Source organism: Coregonus clupeaformis, chromosome 16 (genome assembly GCF_020615455.1).
Source record: "Coregonus clupeaformis isolate EN_2021a chromosome 16, ASM2061545v1, whole genome shotgun sequence".
Taxonomy (NCBI): Eukaryota; Metazoa; Chordata; class Actinopteri; order Salmoniformes; family Salmonidae; genus Coregonus; species Coregonus clupeaformis.
This window is the reverse complement of record NC_059207.1, coordinates 1,966,113-1,976,439: the sequence shown is the minus strand read 5'-3', so window position 1 is coordinate 1,976,439 and position 10,327 is coordinate 1,966,113. Positions and strand designations below refer to the sequence as shown.

Below are 10,327 nucleotides of genomic sequence, written 5' to 3'. Positions count from 1 at the left end.
GCCAGGGACTCAAATCCTGCAGTGCCAGACTTGTCCCCCTGCTTAAGCCAGTACATGTCCAGGCCAGTCTGAAGTTTGCTAGAGTGCATTTGGATGATCCAGAAGAGGATTGGGAGAATGTCATATGGTCAGATGAAACCAAAATATAACTTTTTGGTAAAAACTCAACTCGTCGTGTTTGGAGGACAAAGAATGCTGAGTTGCATCCAAAGAACACCATACCTACTGTGAAGCATGGGGGTGGAAACATCATGCTTTGGGGCTGTTTTTTCTGCAAAGGGACCAGGACGACTGATCCGTGTAAAGGAAAGAATGAATGGGGCTATGTATCGTGAGATTTTGAGTGAAAACCTCCTTCCATCAGCAAGGGCATTGAAGATGAAACGTGGCTGGGTCTTTCAGCATGACAATGATCCCAAACACACCGCCCGGGCAACGAAGGAGTGGCTTCGTAAGAAGCATGTCAAGGTCCTGGAGTGGCCTAGCCAGTCTCCAGATCTCAACCCCATAGAAAATATTTGGAGGGAGTTGAAAGTCTGTGTTGCCCAGTGACAGCCCCAAAACATCACTGCTCTAGAGGAGATCTGCATGGAGGAATGGGCCAAAATACCAGCAACAGTGTGTGAAAACCTTGTGAAGACTTACAGAAAACGTTTGACCTGTGTCATTGCCAACAAAGGGTATATACCAAAGTATTGAGAAACTTTTGTTATTGACCAAATACTTATTTTCCACCATAATTTGCAAATAAATTCATTAAAAATCCTACAATGTGATTTTCTGGAAAAAATAAATCTCATTTTGTCTGTCATAGTTGACGTGTACCTATGATGAAAATTACAGGCCTCTCTCATCTTTTTAAGTGGGAGAACTTGCACAATTGGTGGCTGACTAAATAGTTTTTTCCCCCACTGTATGTGTGCAACAAAAGTTCAACATTCACCTTCTGCTACCATTTCTGTCAACCCCTTTACGCATACAGTTTGATGCATACGTTCGATTAATCCAATGTATGCACCATACAGAACGCACTGCAACTGCCTCTGCAACGCAATGCTGCAAGGCAAACGCAGCGTTCCATTGGAAATGAATGTACTTCTGGTGTACGAAAACATAATAACACAGTCAGTGTGTTTGAAGCGTTAGTCACCGTTGTGTTAATTAATGAAAGCTTAATTTATCTTTATTTGGGCATAGTAATTACACTACTTAGATGGTGCGCTCCATAATGAAAACAAATTTTTTGGTTCTTGGATTAAACCCACCACATGGCCAGTGTTGCCAATTTAGCAACTTTGTCGCTATATTTAGCAAGTATTCAGACCCCTCTAGCGACACATTTTCAAAAAATCGACTAGCGACAAATCTAGCAACATTTTCTTGTGTTATTGGAGACCTTTGGAGACTGACATGAAAGCACGTGGGCCCCACCTCCGTCCCAAAGCACTAACAGGCGGCCCAGTCCTCGCGCAGCAGTCCCTCCCAGCTGCAGTCAGAGCAGGAGATGTTCACCCCTCCGCGTCCAGACTGCAAATGAATCGCGCATGCGGGAAGCCGCCGCTGGCTGATCCCGCCCTGGCTTACATTCAGGGACGGATGTAAATGTAAAACATTTTAAAAAACAAGAATCAACAGAAGAAAGTTCATTTGTAGTTCGAAACATATTGAGGGTGTTTTTTACTCACTTTTTGTCTCTCCCACAACGTTATTCCTCTCTCCTACAGCGTCCGTCACAATTACATGCACATGGCCAATTATGCAAATTAGGTGATGACGTCATTTAGCGACTTTTAGGACAGCCAATAGCTACTTTCCTTACTGAGGAGTTGGCAACACTGCACATGGCGCATTAAGAGTACTTCTGGTGTACGAAAACGTAATAACACAGTCAGTGTGATCGAAGCGTTAGTCACCGTTGCGTTAATTAATGAAAGCTTAATTTGTCTTTATTTGGGCATAGTAATTAGGCTACTTAGATGGCCCGCTCCATAATGAAAAACTAATTTTTCGGTTCTTGGATTAAACCCACCATATGGCGCATTGAGAGAAGAGCACCATTCTGGAGTAGGCCCCAGATCCACGTAGCCAACCAGGTAAGAGAAATCTGCCAAATTTGACCCAAGTGAAAAATATCTGACACATTTTGAACAAGAAACATAATTCCATTCAGGTTTTAATGTGTTTTGGTAAAATAAAATGTTGTGGTTATTGATGCACCAAAAAATTATGAGCTAGGCCTAGGGCCTACAGGCTTTTCCCCCCCATTGGTTAGTTCATATGGTAGCCTAAACTGCCAGGTGAGGTAAGCTTGTAAGCAATTAGAAAATAAGTCATAAGTAGACTCATTTTGAACTAGAAACAAACAATTGTATAGCATAATTGCATTCCTGTTTAATGTATTTTGGTCAAAGAAAATGAAGTGTATGATGCACTAGAAATGGCCTATAGGGCTCACATGCTTTTTTTTTGCTTGCCATTTTATGTCTCAGTAAACACGTGAGTTCACGCACCATGTGCATGTTCACACGACTTGTAAGTTATTTGAAGTAAGAAATATAATTTGGCCTCCTAGGTCTTAGATGTAAGTTGGCTTATGAAGTACGCTAAATTTCACAGTTTCGCTGCCGAGGTGTTAGCGGTCATTTGAAGCCTGGTCTAGGACTAGACCTTTTTGTCAGGGAACCATGAGGCCTATTAGCTCAATATTGAATTATACCCTAGTTTGCAGTTGTATCCTGATGATTTCTTGCATTAGTTTTATCTTCTTAACATTATACGAATTGAAGATTCATTGTGATCTTGTGGAATAAACAGCCTACAATTGTCACAAGTGTGGATAAATATCAGTTTTATTTTTAAAAGCAAGTCGACAGGACAAAATTGCAGGTAGGACTAATGGTAGAATGTAATTCTAGGGCACCAGCATTCAAAGAGTAGTTTATATAATGGTAGGTGATGATACAATAGAATACAAATTATGTGTAGTGTATCTTGTACTTTTCTTCAGCTTTGACAGGAATATACAATTGTGTAGTGCATCTTATAGCCAATTAATATTATATTCTGCAGCTATGATGACACATACAGTAAGAATAAGTAACACATTGACTTAGGCTACATACTTTTATTAGGCATGAATGAGGTTGACTGTGTTTCCTCTTCGTAGTTTATAGTGTTTCACTGTTTTGTTCTCATCCAGCGTTTCCCCTGCAAACAAGTCATCAAACACATATTTTAGAAGTTTTTTTAAAATTATTATTATAGAAAGACACTTTCCATTTATATCTTAGTATAAAATTATTTTACAGCAAAGTTTTTAACTGTGAATTACCTAGCCTATGTAAGATTCTCATTACCTTGTTAGACATCGGTAAACAACAAAACAACAACAATTCATATGAAATAAACGTAACTGGCATACTGCTTTAACTCATAAAGGATGTATCAGGTGGATAGATGGATAGCCTACCGTTGTAAACAAGCTTCATTTTGCTGCATTTCTTTCCTGCCTGTTGACATACATTTTCCAGCAGAACTGTGATTCTCTCCAGAGGGAACATGTCTATATCCAAGGTCTTTCCCGCACACCTAACAAAGACATTGAACTTGTCCACATCCTCAATGTTGTCATCAGCCTTAATAAAAAGTGCACACAGATATTTAATAATCAGAGAAAAACAGGTTATAAACAAAAGTCAGAATATATCATTTTAAAAAGGTTCATATTGTGGCGAATACAGTGTTAGAGTTAAGCCTACTTACACCTAAGGCACTTGGAGATCCCCCCAGGAAATTCCCCGTGTTAGTCTTATCACCTTGTTGTTCTGGTGACCTGGGTGGGGAAAGGGGATGTTTACTTATAGTGAAAGTGAAAGTTAGACAGAGGTGTTTAGACTTTGGGGCCTAGACTGTAAAGCACTTTGTGACAACTGCTAATGTAAAAAGGGCTTTGTAAATGAATTTGATTGATTGACTTGACCAAGGAGTAAGAGAGAAACTCTAGGCTCACCTGTCTGTGTCCTGATAGGTCTCTGTCTGAGGGACAACTGTGATTTCCTCTGAAGACTGGTGCAAAACAGACTAAGTTAGTTCACTCTAATGAGTGAGAAGTAGTCATATAGGATTGCCCCCTCCCCTTATATTTCCTGATCATGCATCTCTTTTGAAAAGCAACAAATAATGCATTTAAATTTAAATCTTGCATTTGATGGTTTGGTTTGGAGAATGCATATGTTCATGCATGTGGCACCTTGAAATTCTTAAATTGTGGATGTTGTAAAAATAGATTTCAGATTACAGACTAGTTGCCAACAGAAAGGATCTTAGTGAAGAAAAAACATAGTAAGAATAGTAAAATGTAGGTTACTTACCTCTGGGTAGAAATAACTGTAGATTCCGCCCATTTTGTAAATGTAAGAATCTCTGTCTGATATAGCTTATTCTTCTTAGTCTTCTTCTTCAAAGTTGAATGGAGGTACGCTGCCTCTACCCATTTATATAGCTGCTTGAGCCCTTTAGCTCTTTCAGTTCAGTATACAACTTTCACTTTCTATTGGGAAAGCCTGGTCTAATAGACTAGATGTAACATATTAAAAGTAAATCCGGAACACTCAAATTAGTATGATATGTTATGTTTGGTATGGTATGGTTACATAAAACCGATGGTTACTTAAAGCAAAAATGAAAGTAGGGTTGCTGGTCGGGCGTATAACGCAAATGTCTAGCAACCCAAAGGTTGCGAGTTCAAATCTCGTCATGGAAAACTAGCATTTTAGCTAATTAGCAACTTTTCAACTACTTACTACTTTTTAGCTACTTTGCAACTACTTAGCATGTTAGCTAACCCTTCCCCTAACCTTAACCCTTTTAGCGAACCCTTCACCTAAACTTAACCATTTAACCTAAATCCTAAACATAACCCTAACCCCTAGCCTAGTTAACGTTAGCCAGCTAGCTAATGTTAGCCAGCTAGCTAGAATTCATAACATATCATACGTTTTGCAAAATGTTGAACATATTGTAAGTTTTTCAAAGTTGTAACATATTGTACGGTTTTCAAATTCAAACATATACAATTAATTGCAATTTGTAACATATCATACGAAATGAGTGATAGACATTGACAAATTAATTAATACCATACGAAACGTAACATATCATAATAAATGGAGTGTCTCGGATTTACCTACAGAATAATACAAAATGCTCTGAGACCAGATTGATTGGGAGATTCCCCTGATATTCCCTGTGATCTTTACCAGGGACTTTTTTTGTTGGATACAAGAAGTTAACAGTCCTTGCTTGTTGGCTACAATTGGTTGTTTACTGTATACATGACTGTATCAATGACTACCCACTTAATCAGTCGATCAAGCAATGATCACAGAAAAACAAAACAAGCTAGTCAAACAAAATATAGCTAGGTTTAGTCTCACATGGCCGTCCTTCCAAATCCCGTCTCTTTGACTCGTGTTATTACTGCTTGCTAAGTATAACCCTAACCCTCACTTCATGTCCACATCCCTGTTCAACCCTAACTCTATCCTCAACCACAGAATAAAAAGCGGTGTGTGCAGTCTTTTCTTCCAACCTATAACTGACACCTTTTCAAATAATTAACTTAATCATGGTCTTCAAAGTTTGACTATGGGAAGTCTTAATTAGGTGAGCTAGCGCTGCGCAATAACAAAAGTCGATACCTGCACACACACCACGACCCTTTAGGAATGGTGTAATACAGGTAGAAAGAAATGAAAGACATCATACCCAGCCATCACCATGTCTTGTGACATCTTGAGACGTCTTAATACATATAAATGAAGACGTCTTGAGGCATATAGAGACCTGTCTCATGACCTGTCTTAGAAAATGAAGAGATCTTTAAGACAGTCCATAGAAATAACAAAAAAATCAAAGTAATCAAGATTTATTGCCCAAAATAACAATTTCAGATGCAACAAAATAACTTTTGGGAAAGGCAGTATAGAGCTCCAAATAAGTATTTACAGCCAGATAGTCATCTCTTGTTTGGGGATCTCAGATCTCAGAGCTGCTCTTCCTTAATCTACAGGAAAATAAACTGTCATTAGTTATCATATCATATACAGCAACATCAGTAACAATACCACCTCTACCCGGCTATTTTCTTGTACCTTAATTATGAATAGCTCACCTGAAGCAGAAAGCCCTACCATCCATGAGGGCTTACTGTTTGACACCAGGTAGGACCCCAGCTTTATTCCAGTCTGAAAATAGGATGAATCAGTTAAGCACTGTCTGTTCTCATAGGAAGAAAATAACATTGCATGTGTCATGTTCCTTTTTGCAATGCAGTGTTCTCACTTGTATTTGCTGGGTGACAGCTGGCCTTGATTGAGTTGAGTTTCTGACATGTCTTCCATCCTTGTATCCTGACAAGAGAAATAGGCCTTGTTCATCACACAATAACTATCAAAGCACATGTGAAAACAAAAAGCAGATACAAGCCTCCAGTCATAACTTACCTCATCAGCCTATCCATGCATAGAGGTCAGCACTCAGATAAGTCCAGTATAGGGTCTAAAAGTTAGGGGTTCAACAAGGGTTCTTCTAAGATCCTCAAAGTTCTTTGAAGAACCTTAGGGTTCTTGGCACTGAAATTGCCCCCCAAAAGGTTAGTCCAAGAACCCCATAGGAGGTGGGGTTCATCGAGGAACCTCCTTAGTTGGTGGGGGTTCTTGCAGGAACCTATCTGCCCAACTGAAACATTTGAATTTGAAAGGACAGCAGGTGCATGCACTTAACTGAAAAATGTAAAGATCTCCTCAATTTAAGGTAAGGTTTGTCCCTTGTATGATCTAAATTGATATTGTTTTATGATGATACCATCTATCTTTTCATATATATGCAAATCTTTCTAAAACAGAAAATTGACAATTCAATGGATATTTTTTAAATGTAACCTGGCAAGTCAGTTAAAAACAAATTCTTATTTACAATGACGGCCTACACCGGCCAAACCCTGACGACGCTGGGCCAATTGTGCGCCGCCCTATGGGACTCCCAATCACGGCCGGTTGTGATACAGCCTGGAATCGAACCAGGGGGTCTATAGTGACGCCTCAAGCACTGAGATGCAGTGCCTTAGACCGCTGCGCCACTCGGGAGCCCATATCAAATCAACAAAGAGGTAAGATTATGTAGGCTATAAGAATATGTTGAAGGCTAGCTGTATTGGGTGCAGATGACTGAACTGCTCACTTTTGTGTCTGTGTCTGCAGGTTTACAGATGAGGAGGCATACATGTACAATCCTCTTCCCTTACCTCTTCAAGAAAAATCCCATAGGCCTCTACATTATGGACAAGGAATGTGTATGAAAACCATTATCAAAATAGTTTTATTCATCCACATTTACCACAAAAACCAAGGTATGAATACTGTCATGTGCATGTTTTGTTAATCATCTGTATAATTACTATTGTTTGGATTCACAGACTTCACCCTCCCTAAACCTCTGATGAATATACAGGCCCGGCGGCAGGATTAACTCAGCAAGGGGGCATCAGAAATGACTAAGGGGGCACAACTATTTTCGCATGCTGATAACACAGGATGGATAATAATCGATAGTACAATTACACACAATGTATTTGCAGCCACGCACGGCTGTCTTGCAGCAAGAATACAGGCTACTGCACTGCTTTACAAACATGGACAATTCATAAATAGCAAGTTATGACAACGCTACACAGCTACATGCACAATACCCATTAATCCAATGCGAAACAGTTGCTAATTACCGTAATAACACTTCCTCATGCCAATACAATGCATTTCCAATCGCGAAAAACAAACAGTAATGTACAATGCACTACCAGGACTTATCGGTACTATGCAGCTTGGACGCAGCTACCAAGCTGTCTTCCCACAAGAGTGCCGTACTACGCTGCGTATGATTACAGAGAAATTAGTATTCCATAGCAACGAGTTGTTTATGGCAACACTATAGCTACATCATTACTCAACCATTGGTCAAGGTCTGCTCAACCTAATCAATGTAATGCAAAGCACCTCTTCTACATTATAAAACATAAAGAAAAACAATCCGATTATATTATAAACCAAACATTTCCAATCCAATCACATCACAGAAATCAAGCAGTAGACTTGGCAGGAACGCCAACAAAGAAAATCACCTCTACGCCTATTTCTGACGTTTGCCACGCATTTCCAAAAGCTAGCAAATAACAAAATAATACAAGGCCAACCAGGCTGCCTGTTCTTACCCAGATTCAAAAGAGTTGTAGCCGCCTTGATGCTGTGTTGAACCTCCTCAGCAGTCTCTCGTTCCACTCCCCACGGAATTTGCTTGTAAGATCCCTCTCAAATGCCAGTTTAATCAGTTGCGCTTTCCTCCTGTGCAACATGCTCCGTCTGTGCTCACTGAACACGTTTTTCAATGTTGAAAAAGAGTTCTCGCAAATTGCCGTGGATGCTCCAAATGATAATCCCAGTTTCAATGCCATCATCACAGTAGACATTGCTGTTAGAGGCACGGGTTTCACTTTTTCCACATCCATGAAGGTTTCATTCTCTGGGTGCAAGGCACACAGGGCCTCAACAAGTTGGCTGTTTCGTTCGTTAAATCTCGCTGACATTTCTCCCAGTACAGCATCCAGAGTGCTAAAAAAACAGCATTTTGCACTCCCTCTCATTATCCTCTTCTTGCTGGCCCATTGTTGTTTCCACCACATATTCTTTCAGATTACTACTCACTACTCTTTGCCGTTTGCTTGGAGCGGGGGTGTCCGTGTGCTTGTATTTCTTACATAACTCATCAAACTGCATCTGCCTTGCAGGAATATTCCAGTCACCCTCTGCCTTTGAACCACGCGCTAAAAATGCAAATGTTCTCCCACAGTACAGGTGGGTTGGGTATTTCCCCAGACAAACCTGCGCTGGCTCCTCATCACCGAGGTCGTCAGGCACTAACGGAGGCGTCGGTGCTTGTAATATACATGGTGGTACTGCTGCTAGGTTCGGTCTTGGCGGCTGCAGGCCCCTCCTCGGGTTGGTTATCTCCTATGTCACCAGGCTGCAAGACGGTTGCGCAGGTGCCTTTGCTGCTGGGCTCGGCGGCCTTGGCCTCGGTGATTAGCTTCGGCCCAGCGCCTTGGCCTCGGTGATTAGCGTCGGCCCAGCGGCCTTGGCCTCGGTGATTAGCGTCGGCCCAGCGGCCTTGGCCTCGGTGATTAGCGTCGGCCCAGCACCCTTGGCCTCGGTGATTAGCGTCGGCCCAGCACCCTTGGCCTCGGTGATTAGCGTCGGCCCAGCGGCCTTGGCCTCGGTGATTAGCGTCGGCCCAGCACCCTTGGCCTCGGTGATTAGCGTCGGCCCAGCGGCCTTGGCCTCAGTGATTAGCGTCGGCCCAGCGGCCTTGCCTTTGGCCTCTGTGGCAGGCTTCTCCCCCTCCCCGCCGCTTCGATCCGATGCTGCCGTTGTGCCCTACGAAGCCACTTTCTAATATCCATAATACTATCAGCTACCTACCAAACTGTTATTTATTACAGAATTCAAAGTGCCATGTGTTATTTTCTGCAAAATCGTCTAGAGCAGGGTTTCCCAAACTCAGTCCTCCGTACCACAAGGGTTGCACGTTTTGGTTTTGCCCTACACTCTAAAAAGAAAAGGTTCCTGGAGTATCCTTTAGGGGTTCTTCAAATTGAAACTGTGAGGGAACCCCTATAAGTTATTTGAAGAACCCTTTAAAGGGGTTCTTCAAATAACCCTTTTTAATGGATCCTTGAAGAACCCTTTGAATAACCTTTTGGCGTAAATCTTTGAACTACCTCCCCTATTATTATTATTATTATTATTAATAATAATAATAATAATAATAATACGAATAACAACAATAACACAATCAATATAAGGAAGGTGTTCTTAATGTTTTGTACACTCAGTGTATTTAGAAAGGCAGGCTACATTTGTATGCCTCTGTCTAAAATCAGTTCATTTTGCTGCATGAATTTCAGTGCATTTTCTCAGGCTACATTTGGCCAAATTGCATAGGCCACAAATCTTTTAGGGATGCATGTAATGGAAAACAATGTTTTAATTCCCATGGAAACTAGGCCAAATCAATATCTCATCTGTGACATACTGTACATTTATTGAATGTTTAGCCTCTACTCTCGTTCCTGTTTTTAATTACATTGAAATGAAATGTTTCTGCATTTGCAATTAAGAAGATTGTTTTATTGTAATGCTTATAGGCTATATTATTTATGGACTGAATCAGTCACCCCTGTAAAACCTACTGTCATGCAACATTATAGCTTACAACG

The 10,327-nt window shown here is 40.8% G+C and overlaps 1 long non-coding RNA gene across 3 annotated transcripts; it reads right to left on the bottom strand.

Moving 5' to 3' along the window:
- Positions 1–5,910: 5,910 nt before the first annotated feature.
- LOC121572206 lies at positions 5,911–9,051 on the bottom strand. Of its 3 annotated transcripts, none has more exons than XR_006001837.2 (4): positions 8,267–9,051; positions 6,343–6,410; positions 6,173–6,245; positions 5,911–6,064 (listed from the first exon to the last, which is right to left on the bottom strand). It is a non-coding gene; the product is annotated as an uncharacterized LOC121572206 (long non-coding RNA). The 3 variants fall into 3 exon arrangements; XR_006001839.1 differs by lacking the exon at positions 8,267–9,051 and adding an exon at positions 7,781–7,922; XR_006001838.1 differs by lacking the exon at positions 8,267–9,051 and adding an exon at positions 6,504–6,559.
- Between the last annotated feature and the right edge of the window lie 1,276 nt (positions 9,052–10,327).